Raw genomic sequence first — 9,914 nt, 5'->3', positions numbered from 1 at the left:
TAACGACACCTTGCTATAAAGGGATGCCAAATAGTCTAGGATTTTATAGTTCCACCAACCAAAAGCTATAAACACATAGGCATATAAGCATAGAACACCAAATCGAGCAATTATTTAGGTAAAGTATACAACTACGTTTGTGGTTTAAGATTCAAATATAAAGCATTTTGTTGAATAAGTATGAAATGTCACCCCCAAAATAAAAGATGGAAAATGGGGTATGAAGTATTCACCTTCAAGTAGTAAACTTGAAAGATGATAATTTGGAGATTTGTCGGAACGACGAGTTTAACGCACAATGCCTAAAAAGAAAAGAAGTCTTGAATTTAGAAAGGTTGTCTTGAAGGTCTTTAAACAAAATAAATGTTGAGAAATGTAAATAATTAAAGTTCAAGGTTTAAAATGTAACTATTTAAGAATTTATATAATAACCTTTTAAAAATGTAAATTTGCTCGAAACCGGGTTAAAGTATCTAACCTTAATATTTACTCAACTTATGTTAAGTAATAAGGTGGGTAAAATGCAAGAATGCAAATCCCTTTGGAATAAAGATACTAAAACGGTTTTTTTTTATCGAGTGTTCGGGTTGTCGGTTCGGGTCTTGATAATTGGTCAAACCCAAAGTCAACTTTCCAAAATATTAAATGTTATGAGATAACTCAATAAAATTTAATAAGACTTAACCAAGTATGTAGTTCCATTGTTTTAGAACTAACAACGCACGTTAAGCGATTGTTCGGTTTTGTCGGTCCAAACTTTGTTATGAGATCAAATTGGATCCAACATTTCCAAGTACTTAAGAAAATATTTAAAAATCAATTTGTAACTATTTTTAAAGAAATATACAAGTCTTGATGGCTAAAAAAAACACACTTGTGTGTCTTAAGCGAGTATAATCGGTTTGGTTCGGTTTCCATCTCACAACAAGTTCATAGATGGTTTCCACATGTCCAAACACTAAAGAACTTGTATAATAATGTACAAATAAAAAAAATACTTTAAGTTTTACAACCAAAAGTTAACAATAAAGTCTTTAAACAAAAGTTCGGTTTTCGATTCGGATCGTGTTTCGGGTTAAGACCGAGGTAAGATTCTACAAACCCATAACTATATAATTTGTAAAAATGATTTTAGAAACTTAGATTTAACAATAAGTATGCTTAAACAATTATTTAACAAAATTAGTAACAAAGTTCGGTTTACGGTTTAGAGTTACTTACAGTTAAACCGAAGCATAGACTCTTAAAAACCCATAACCATGGAACTTGTAAACATGACCAACAAACTAAAATAAGCAAGATTAATATGTATGAACAAGTTATATAGATGTATATATATCAAGGACACGAAGTCCTCCATGAAGCCTTGCCTTATAAGGTTCGAAACCTCACCGACCGGAATCGGAGAAGTAAATACCAAAGGTAAACAAGGGGTGTATATTATATATATGTTGCACAACCATAAACACGTATTAATAAGGCTACATAAACTAATTAAGCTGAAAGACTAAAAACCTTCAAGAACACTTAAGAAGATAACCTTGAATCTTTGATGTTTGAGAGAGTTTTTTTTTTTTTTGAGTTGTAGCAAGGGAAAATGAAGAGGAAAGATGGTGTATATATAGGGTAATGTTGGTGGTCAAATATGTGTGTGAGACACAAGAGTTTTCATACAAAATGGATCAAGACAAAAACACAAAAAAACAAAAAAAGTAAATAAAAAAATAAAAAAATAAATAAAAATAAAGGTAGGATGTTTTCAAGACCCAACAAGTGTGAAACAATATTGTAACATAAATCCATCATTTTGATTATAACATAAGCTTCGGTTTACAAATTGGGTCGGTTTACATAATAAACAAATACAAAAACGAATACAAACAAGACTCGAAATTGATGAATGTCACACATTGTTGTAAACTGTAACTAGAATAAACGTATCTATTTAAAATCCAGACAGACGCCTATTGTATCTATTTAAAATCCAGACAGACGCCTATTTAAAAAGGATATATACAAGCTGCGTGATAACCGATAAGGTATCTTATTGAAAAGGAATACAAAATTATTGTATGACATATCAATCTATCATCGTGAATCATATTATATTAAAAAAAAAATTAAGTGTGAACACACACTACACATAAGTATGATTCGATTATCATAAAAATTAAAAATCATATATATCCCCATTAAAGAGAACCAACTAATTGCCTCAGCTTTTCCACTAGCTTTCACCTTCATTACTTTGGAAAGAACATGTTCTCCTTTCTTTGACCCGGGACATGTACACATGCACTTAACTTTCCTTGTCTTTGGAAATAAACTTCCAACCCCCCACTTAAAAAATAAAAAAAATGTTCCAACTACTTGTCATTAATCAACTCTAGGACAAACCTAAGTAACTATGTAGTTACACCAATGACTTGTGATGGAATGTAGAATGATAAATGATAATAGAGAGACTTGGTGTTTTATGTGACCCAGGTTCAATTTTTATCCTCGTCATTTAGTTTCAGTGACATCGGGTGATGATGAGAAACTAGGCGAATAGCTGACGTTCATTAGTTGGATCCTTGAACTGAACGAGATTTACCTCACCGCACTATCGTGCCTTTGGGCGAGTGTTCATGAGCGTTGGCCTTAGGTGAGAGCTTCCCCCGGATCAAAAGGCGAGTGTATCCCGATGTGATGAATTTAACCAGTAGCCCATTTAAAGGATTTGCTGACCGTTCAACAAAAAAAGAAAAAAAAACTATAGAGTAGTTACAGAAACAGCCCCTGAAGCTTAATTGTTGACATTAATACTACAAAAATATCAGCATTAATTGTTTGTTCGCTTATTTTCAACAAACTTACCTTAGGCCACTTTATCGTTATTAACTCACATTTCGCACCTAAGAGCATGCGCTGTAGTCATGTCGAGCTAACTTATCGATTTTATATAAATTAGCAACTTAAAAATTAAAGATATCCTGTCTCCCCTCACAGCCAGCTCCTCCACACCCTTGCTGCCCACGTGACAGGGATCCGCACCCCTCTTCACAGCTCCACACTCAGGCTCATAGCCTTAGGTTGTAGTTAGTTTTCTCGCAACACATGCGACCAACAATCACGTATAACGTATTAACCTTTCGATTATATTACTTATATCATACTTCATAACATTTTAGCGCCGGTGGTAGAGAAACATAATTAATTTATCATAACTTACTTTGATTTATATTTTATTGTCAACTTTTATTTTATTTGCAATTCAAGAAAACATAAACAATTAAGTTAAATAAAAAGAATATTATATTATAACAGAATATATATTCGTGACCGTGTTGAGATCGCGTTTTACACGTATACCATAAAACAACATTTAGCAATACGCGTCAATATTTATTGGATCAAAAAATCCAATGCATAAATATATATATTTTTTTAATATGTGGATCAATAAAAAAACTAAAAAAAAAGTAGAAAATAATAATAAATGGAAAATCCTCAAAATATCCGTTACAAATTTGTTGGACAAGATAGTTCAAAAATGTTAGGTGCCGATATTGTCGAATAAGAAGTCACGTGTTAAATAAAATATGTTGTAAAGAAAATTTTAAACAAAAATTTTGACAGAATTCAAAGAACTTTTGTCATACCTCACCAAATTTTCGTAGAAACTCACAAAAATCCCAAAATATTTCGTCGAAGCTCAAAAATGTACCAACAAATTCCGTTGAAACAGACAGAAATTTTTCACCCCACGAAAATTTTATACACGTGACTGCTTATTGTAGTGTACATTATCGGTAGAGGTGCAAACGAGCTGAGCTACTCGGGTTCGGGCCTTGGCTCATTGTTATTTATTAATTATTTTTATATACTTTTTTCTATTATAATTTTATGCATATTATTTAAATTTTTATTTATTTTTTCATAACATTATATATATTGGTTACTAATTATTAAATATATATTTTAAAAGATTATATAAATAACATGCATGTTTAGGCTCGCGAGCAGGCTCGAGCAAGTTGCCACGTGTATTGCTTGAGTCGCTTTTGTTATTGCTTTAGGTTGTTTCTTTGGTTATGTACTTATGCTAAGATATATTTAAGCGATTGATGGTTTGTTTGAGGAAGTTTACACCAGGTGTTGATCTACATCCATACTTCTTTCGGAAAGGCACCAACTGTTCTATTAAACTAACACATGTTAAAGATGATGCGTGTTGCGGTGGTTTGAACTTGATTCGCAAATGAACCCTAACATCTACGATGGTTACCTCGTCGGAAAACCCGATAGAATCCAAACCCTCTCTATAGATGCCTTAAACCGGTGTGTTGCGGTGGTGACACAACGCTTACTTGATTGTTTTCAGGCCAACTCGTTATTGTGCCGTCAAAATAAAAGTTTTGTGAACAAAGTTGAAATGCTAATAGTCTTGCGTCAAAAGTGTAAAAGCGTGAAACTTAGATGCCTAAAGTTTGAAGAGGTAACTTTAATGGCGAAAATCGAAAATTTAAAACTTTTCAACTTTGTCTTTAAACCTTTGGTGGTCAAAGTACAAAGTTTTAAACTTTTCACTTTTCTTTTAATATATAATAGCTATGACTTCAAAGATTTGGTGTGAGTTTGATACTTTGATTGCACTATAAGAAGCTTAATGTGAGAAATCTAGGATTTAGTAATGCTCATCATAAGGCATTTGGTTTAATTGGTGTGTTATTAGGTGTTTCGTATCTTGAAGATCGAGGATTTGAGTCTCGTGATGGATATCGTTGTAGCATTATTACGAGTAGATTAAGTTATTGTTAAGAAAAGTAATATTCAAAAAAATGTTTGTCATGGAAGTTGAAAACCATCAATCTTTGAAATTAGAGAATGGAGGGCAAAATCTTGAGAAAATGAAGATAGTTTAGCTCTAGACTTCAAATCGATTATCAAATCACTTGTACAGTCGTGGTACGTCATACCATTAACACATCATTTGCCCATTTCGTATTTACTAGTCTTTGTGTCACACCCGGCCCTAAACGGCGGAAACAGCCGGGCGCGCGCGAGTGGGGATTGATAGTCAAGCACGGGTCATTGCAAACATTCAAGAAAAATAAAATTTCCATTGCGCATGAAATGTCTAGTACAAAAATACATTACATGCGCAATGGAAATTTTATTTTTCTTGAATGTTTGCAATGACCCGTGCTTGACTATCAATCCCCACTCGCGCGCGCCCGGCTGTTTCCGCCGTTTAGGGCCGGGTGTGACAGATTGGTATCAGAGCTCTGGTTATAGCGAACTAGGAAAGAAGCTTTAACCTAGACTATAACCGTAGGGGAATCGCATGAAATATTTTTCAAAGAAAATAATTTCAAAAGAAACCACACGCACACTTAGGAACACGGGTCACACAATGTCTAGTGAACATTAAGGATAAGAACAATATGTGCTCAGAGTACATGCGCTAAGTTTGATATATTTTCTCTTTTTAAGAAAAGCGAGAATGCCTCCAACCAGAGCCAAGGGAATTACCATGACACCCGAGGAACTCGCAGAAATAATCGCGCAGGCGATCGCGACACATGAGGCCAGCAAGGCCGAATCAAGTCAGGGTCGTCAGGAGACCGAAACCCCAGAACCCGAATCAGGAGCTTTGGACAAAGGATGCTCCTATAAGACGTTCATGGCCAGTAAGCCTTGGCCATTCAAGGGCACCGAAGGGGCCATTGGGCTCTACAACTGGATCGACAAAATGGAGACAGTTCTCTCCATTAGCGGATGTAGTGAGAATCAAAAGGTCCTCTACGCGACCTGCATGTTTCAAGAAGCAGCCTCGTCTTAGTGGAAGCTTCAAATGAAAACATTAGGGCGAGATGTTGCTCTCCACAAGACCTGGGAGGAGCTGAAGGAGATGATGATGAAAAAGTTCTGCTCTCGCGCCGAAATTCAGAGTCTGCAGCAGGAATTTTGGAACCACACTATGGTAGGAACTGATATCGACGCCTACAACAACCGATTCAATGAACTTTGCCAGATGGTGCCGGATATGGCAAACACGGAGGAAAGGAAGATAGAGAGGTATATCTTTGGGTTACCCCATGTTATCAGAATTCCGCTCAATGCCGCAGCGCCTCCAACCTTTGATGAGGCAGTAGCGCGGGCCATCACTCTTACCAGAGATACGGTCCGTGCGGGCACGTTGACCTCGCGCGGGAACGAGCAGCGAATTTCTGACCCCAAGAGGAAATGGAACTCTCACCACCGAGGGTCCGACTCCAAGCAGCCACCATTCAAGAAACAGGAGAGCGCAAGGGCTTACGCGATACAAGCCTTGGAGCCACCACGAAAAGTGTACAACGGGCCTCACCCATGGTGCAGCAGATGCAAGTACCACCACGAGGGTGAATGCGCAAGCCTTGTATGCGCCAAATGTAACAAGCCAGGGCACAAGACGATGAATTGCCGTACCCAAGAAACTGGGGGAAGCGACAACTGCTATGCATGCGGGAAGCCAGGTCATTTCAGTCGGGATTGCCCGCAGAAGAGAAACCAAGCTCGCGGGAGAGCCTTTGTGATCGGCGCGGGCGAAGCCAAAGAAGAACCGAATGTGGTAACCGGTACGTTTCTACTTAACGACCATTTTGCATCTGTCTTATTTGATACTGGCGCTGACCTAAGTTTTATATCCACTGAGTTTAAAAACTCCCTAGGCCTAGCAACCAGTAGGCTAGACACGCCTTATACTATAGAACTAGCCAATGGTAGGCAGATATGCGCGAACGAGAGGACTGAGCAATGTGTATTGGTCATGGGAGGTCACGGATTCAATATTAACTTATTGCCAATAGACTTGGGAAGTTTTGACATTGTGGTAGGTATGGATTGGTTAGTCGAAAACCACGCGGAAGTTATTTGCCATGAGAAGCAGGTTCGGGTCCCACTGTTGAGCGGAGAAACCTTAGTAATTCAAGGGGAAAGAAGAGGAGTTGCGACAAAACTCATTTCGTGTCTAAAGGCGCGCAAGTGCCTGAGGAAAGGATGCTACGCCTTCCTGGCGCACGTAGTAGAGAAGAAAGGGGATGAGCGAAAGGTTGAAGACTTACCAGTGGTGCGCGAATTCCCAGAAGTTTTTCCTGAAGATTTGCCCGGATTACCACCGCCGCGACAAGTCGAGTTTCGAATCGACTTGGTCCCAGGAGCTGCGCCAGTAGCTCGAGCACCCTATCGACTAGCTCCATCTGAGATGCAAGGGCTATCCAATCAGTTGCAGGAACTATTGGATAAGGGTTTCATACGCCCAAGCTTTTCACCTTGGGGAGCTCCAGTGCTTTTTGTAAAGAAGAAGGATGGTTCCTTCAGAATGTGTATTGACTACAGAGAACTGAACAAGCTGACAGTCAAGAATCGGTACCCCTTACCGAGGATTGATGACTTATTTGATCAGTTGCAGGGATCCAGTTATTATTCGAAGATAGATCTACGGTCAGGATACCACCAACTTAGGGTCCATGAGGAAGACGTGCCGAAGACAGCCTTCCGAACTAGATACGGCCATTATGAGTTCTTAGTGATGCCTTTCGGGCTAACTAATGCGCCGGCTGTATTCATGGATCTGATGAACCGTGTGTGCAAACCATACCTGGATAAGTTTGTGATTGTGTTTATAGATGATATTCTGATTTACTCCCGAACCAAAGCTGAGCATGAACAACACCTGAGATTAATTTTGGAATTACTGAAGAAAGAAAAGCTGTATGCAAAGTTTTCTAAATGTGAGTTTTGGCTTAGAGAAGTTCACTTTCTCGGTCACGTTGTAAACGAGAAAGGAATACACGTCGACCCCTCCAAGGTCAAAGCCATCGAAAATTGGGAAGCGCCAAAAACACCAACTGAGGTGAGGCAATTCCTAGGACTGGCTGGCTACTATCGACGCTTCATTGAGAACTTCTCCAAGATAGCTTTACCTCTGACCGCGCTAACCCAGAAAGATAAGAAGTTTGATTGGGGCAAAAACCAGGAAGCAGCGTTTCAAATATTAAAGCAAAAGTTATGTAGTGCGCCAATTTTGTCTTTGCCCGAGGGGACGGATGACATTGTCGTCTACTGCGACGCATCACATCAAGGACTCGGATGTGTCCTTATGCAGAGAAACAAAGTCATAGCGTATGCCTCTCGTCAGCTCAAGGCCAATGAAAGGAACTATACCACGCACGATCTGGAACTTGGAGCAGTTGTTTTCGCGCTAAAGATTTGGCGCCATTACCTTTATGGTACAAAGTGTTTGATTTTTACGGATCACAAGAGCCTTCAACACATATTTGATCAGAAGGATTTAAACATGAGGCAACGAAGATGGGTTGAGTTATTGAATGATTATGATTGTGAAATAAAGTATCATCCTGGAAAGGCGAATGTGGTAGCGGACGCTCTAAGTAGGAAAGAGCGAGCAAGGACGCTACGAGTTAAGGCTCTAAGATTGACCATTCGCGCAGATCTCACTACCCGCATCCGAGAAGCTCAACAAGAAGCCTTGAAATCAGAGTTTGTCAAGAACGAATCCCTTGGGGGTATGGTTAAGGATTTGGAACTCAAAGAGAATGACACTCGATATTTTGCTAACCGCTTATGGGTCCCTCTCAAGGGAGGATTGCGCGAGCAAGTGTTAAACGAAGCTCACAAAACGCGGTATTCAGTACATCCTGGCGCAGACAAGATGTATCAAGATGTTAAAACACTGTACTGGTGGCCCAATCTTAAGGGCGCCATCGCGACGTATGTTAGTAAGTGCCTGACGTGTTCAAAGGTGAAGGCTGAGTACCAGAAACCGTCGGGGTTGCTTCAACAGCCAGAAATCCCCATGTGGAAGTGGGAACAAATCTCCATGGACTTCATTACCAAACTGCCAAGGACACCCGGGGGTTACAACACGATTTGGGTTATTGTAGACCGGCTAACTAAGTCAGCACACTTCCTGCCGATCAAGGAAACCGATAAGATGGAAAAGTTAGCCCGATTGTATATTCGATAAGTAGTTTCAAAACATGGAGTCCCGGTGTCCATCATTTCTGATAGAGATAGTCGGTTCACCTCAAGATTTTGGAGATCGTTACAAGGGGCTTTAGGTACTCGTCTTGACATGAGTACGGCTTATCATCCCCAAACGGATGGACAAAGTGAGCGAACAATTCAGACATTAGAAGATATGTTGCGCGCGTGCGCAATCGATTTCGGAGGTAGCTGGGATACTCATCTCCCATTGGTTGAATTTTCGTACAATAACAGTTATCACACAAGCCTCAAGGCTGCGCCGTTTGAAGCCCTGTATGGGCGCAAGTGTAGGTCCCCGCTGTGTTGGGCTGAAGTAGGTGACAAGCAAATGACTGGTCCAGAATTGATCCAAGAAACAACGGACAAAATTTTCCAGATACGGGATCGCCTTAAGGCAGCGCGCGACAGACAGAAAAGCTATGCTGATGTGAGAAGAAAACCATTGGAATTTCAAGTAGGGGATAAAGTGCTTTTGAAAGTCTCTCCATGGAAAGGAGTCCCCCGTTTCGGCAAGCGGGGAAAGTTGAATCCGCGATACATCGGACCATTTGAGATCCTGGAAAGGATCGGTCCAGTTGCTTATAAGCTCCAATTACCCGCCGAACTTAGTGGAGCTCATGACACGTTTCATGTATCCAACCTCAAGAAGTGCTTATCCGATGAAACGTTAATTTTACCGTTGGACGAGATTCATATCGACAAACAACTACACTTCGTAGAAGAGCCTATAGCAGTAACCGATTGGAAAGAGCAAAAGTTGCGAAGGAGCCGGATCAAGTTAGTGAAGGTTCAATGGAACTCAAGGCGTGGGCCTGAATTCACCTGGGAAAGAGAAGACCAAATGCGCAAGAAGTATCCATACCTCTTTCAAAGCATAGCTC

This window comes from Bidens hawaiensis, unplaced genomic scaffold, assembly GCF_021521415.1.
Source record: "Bidens hawaiensis isolate Kalapana, Puna unplaced genomic scaffold, B.hawaiensis_p1.1 tig00018246_1, whole genome shotgun sequence".
Lineage (NCBI taxonomy): Eukaryota > Viridiplantae > Streptophyta > Magnoliopsida > Asterales > Asteraceae > Bidens > Bidens hawaiensis.
This window is presented reverse-complemented; position numbering follows the sequence as displayed.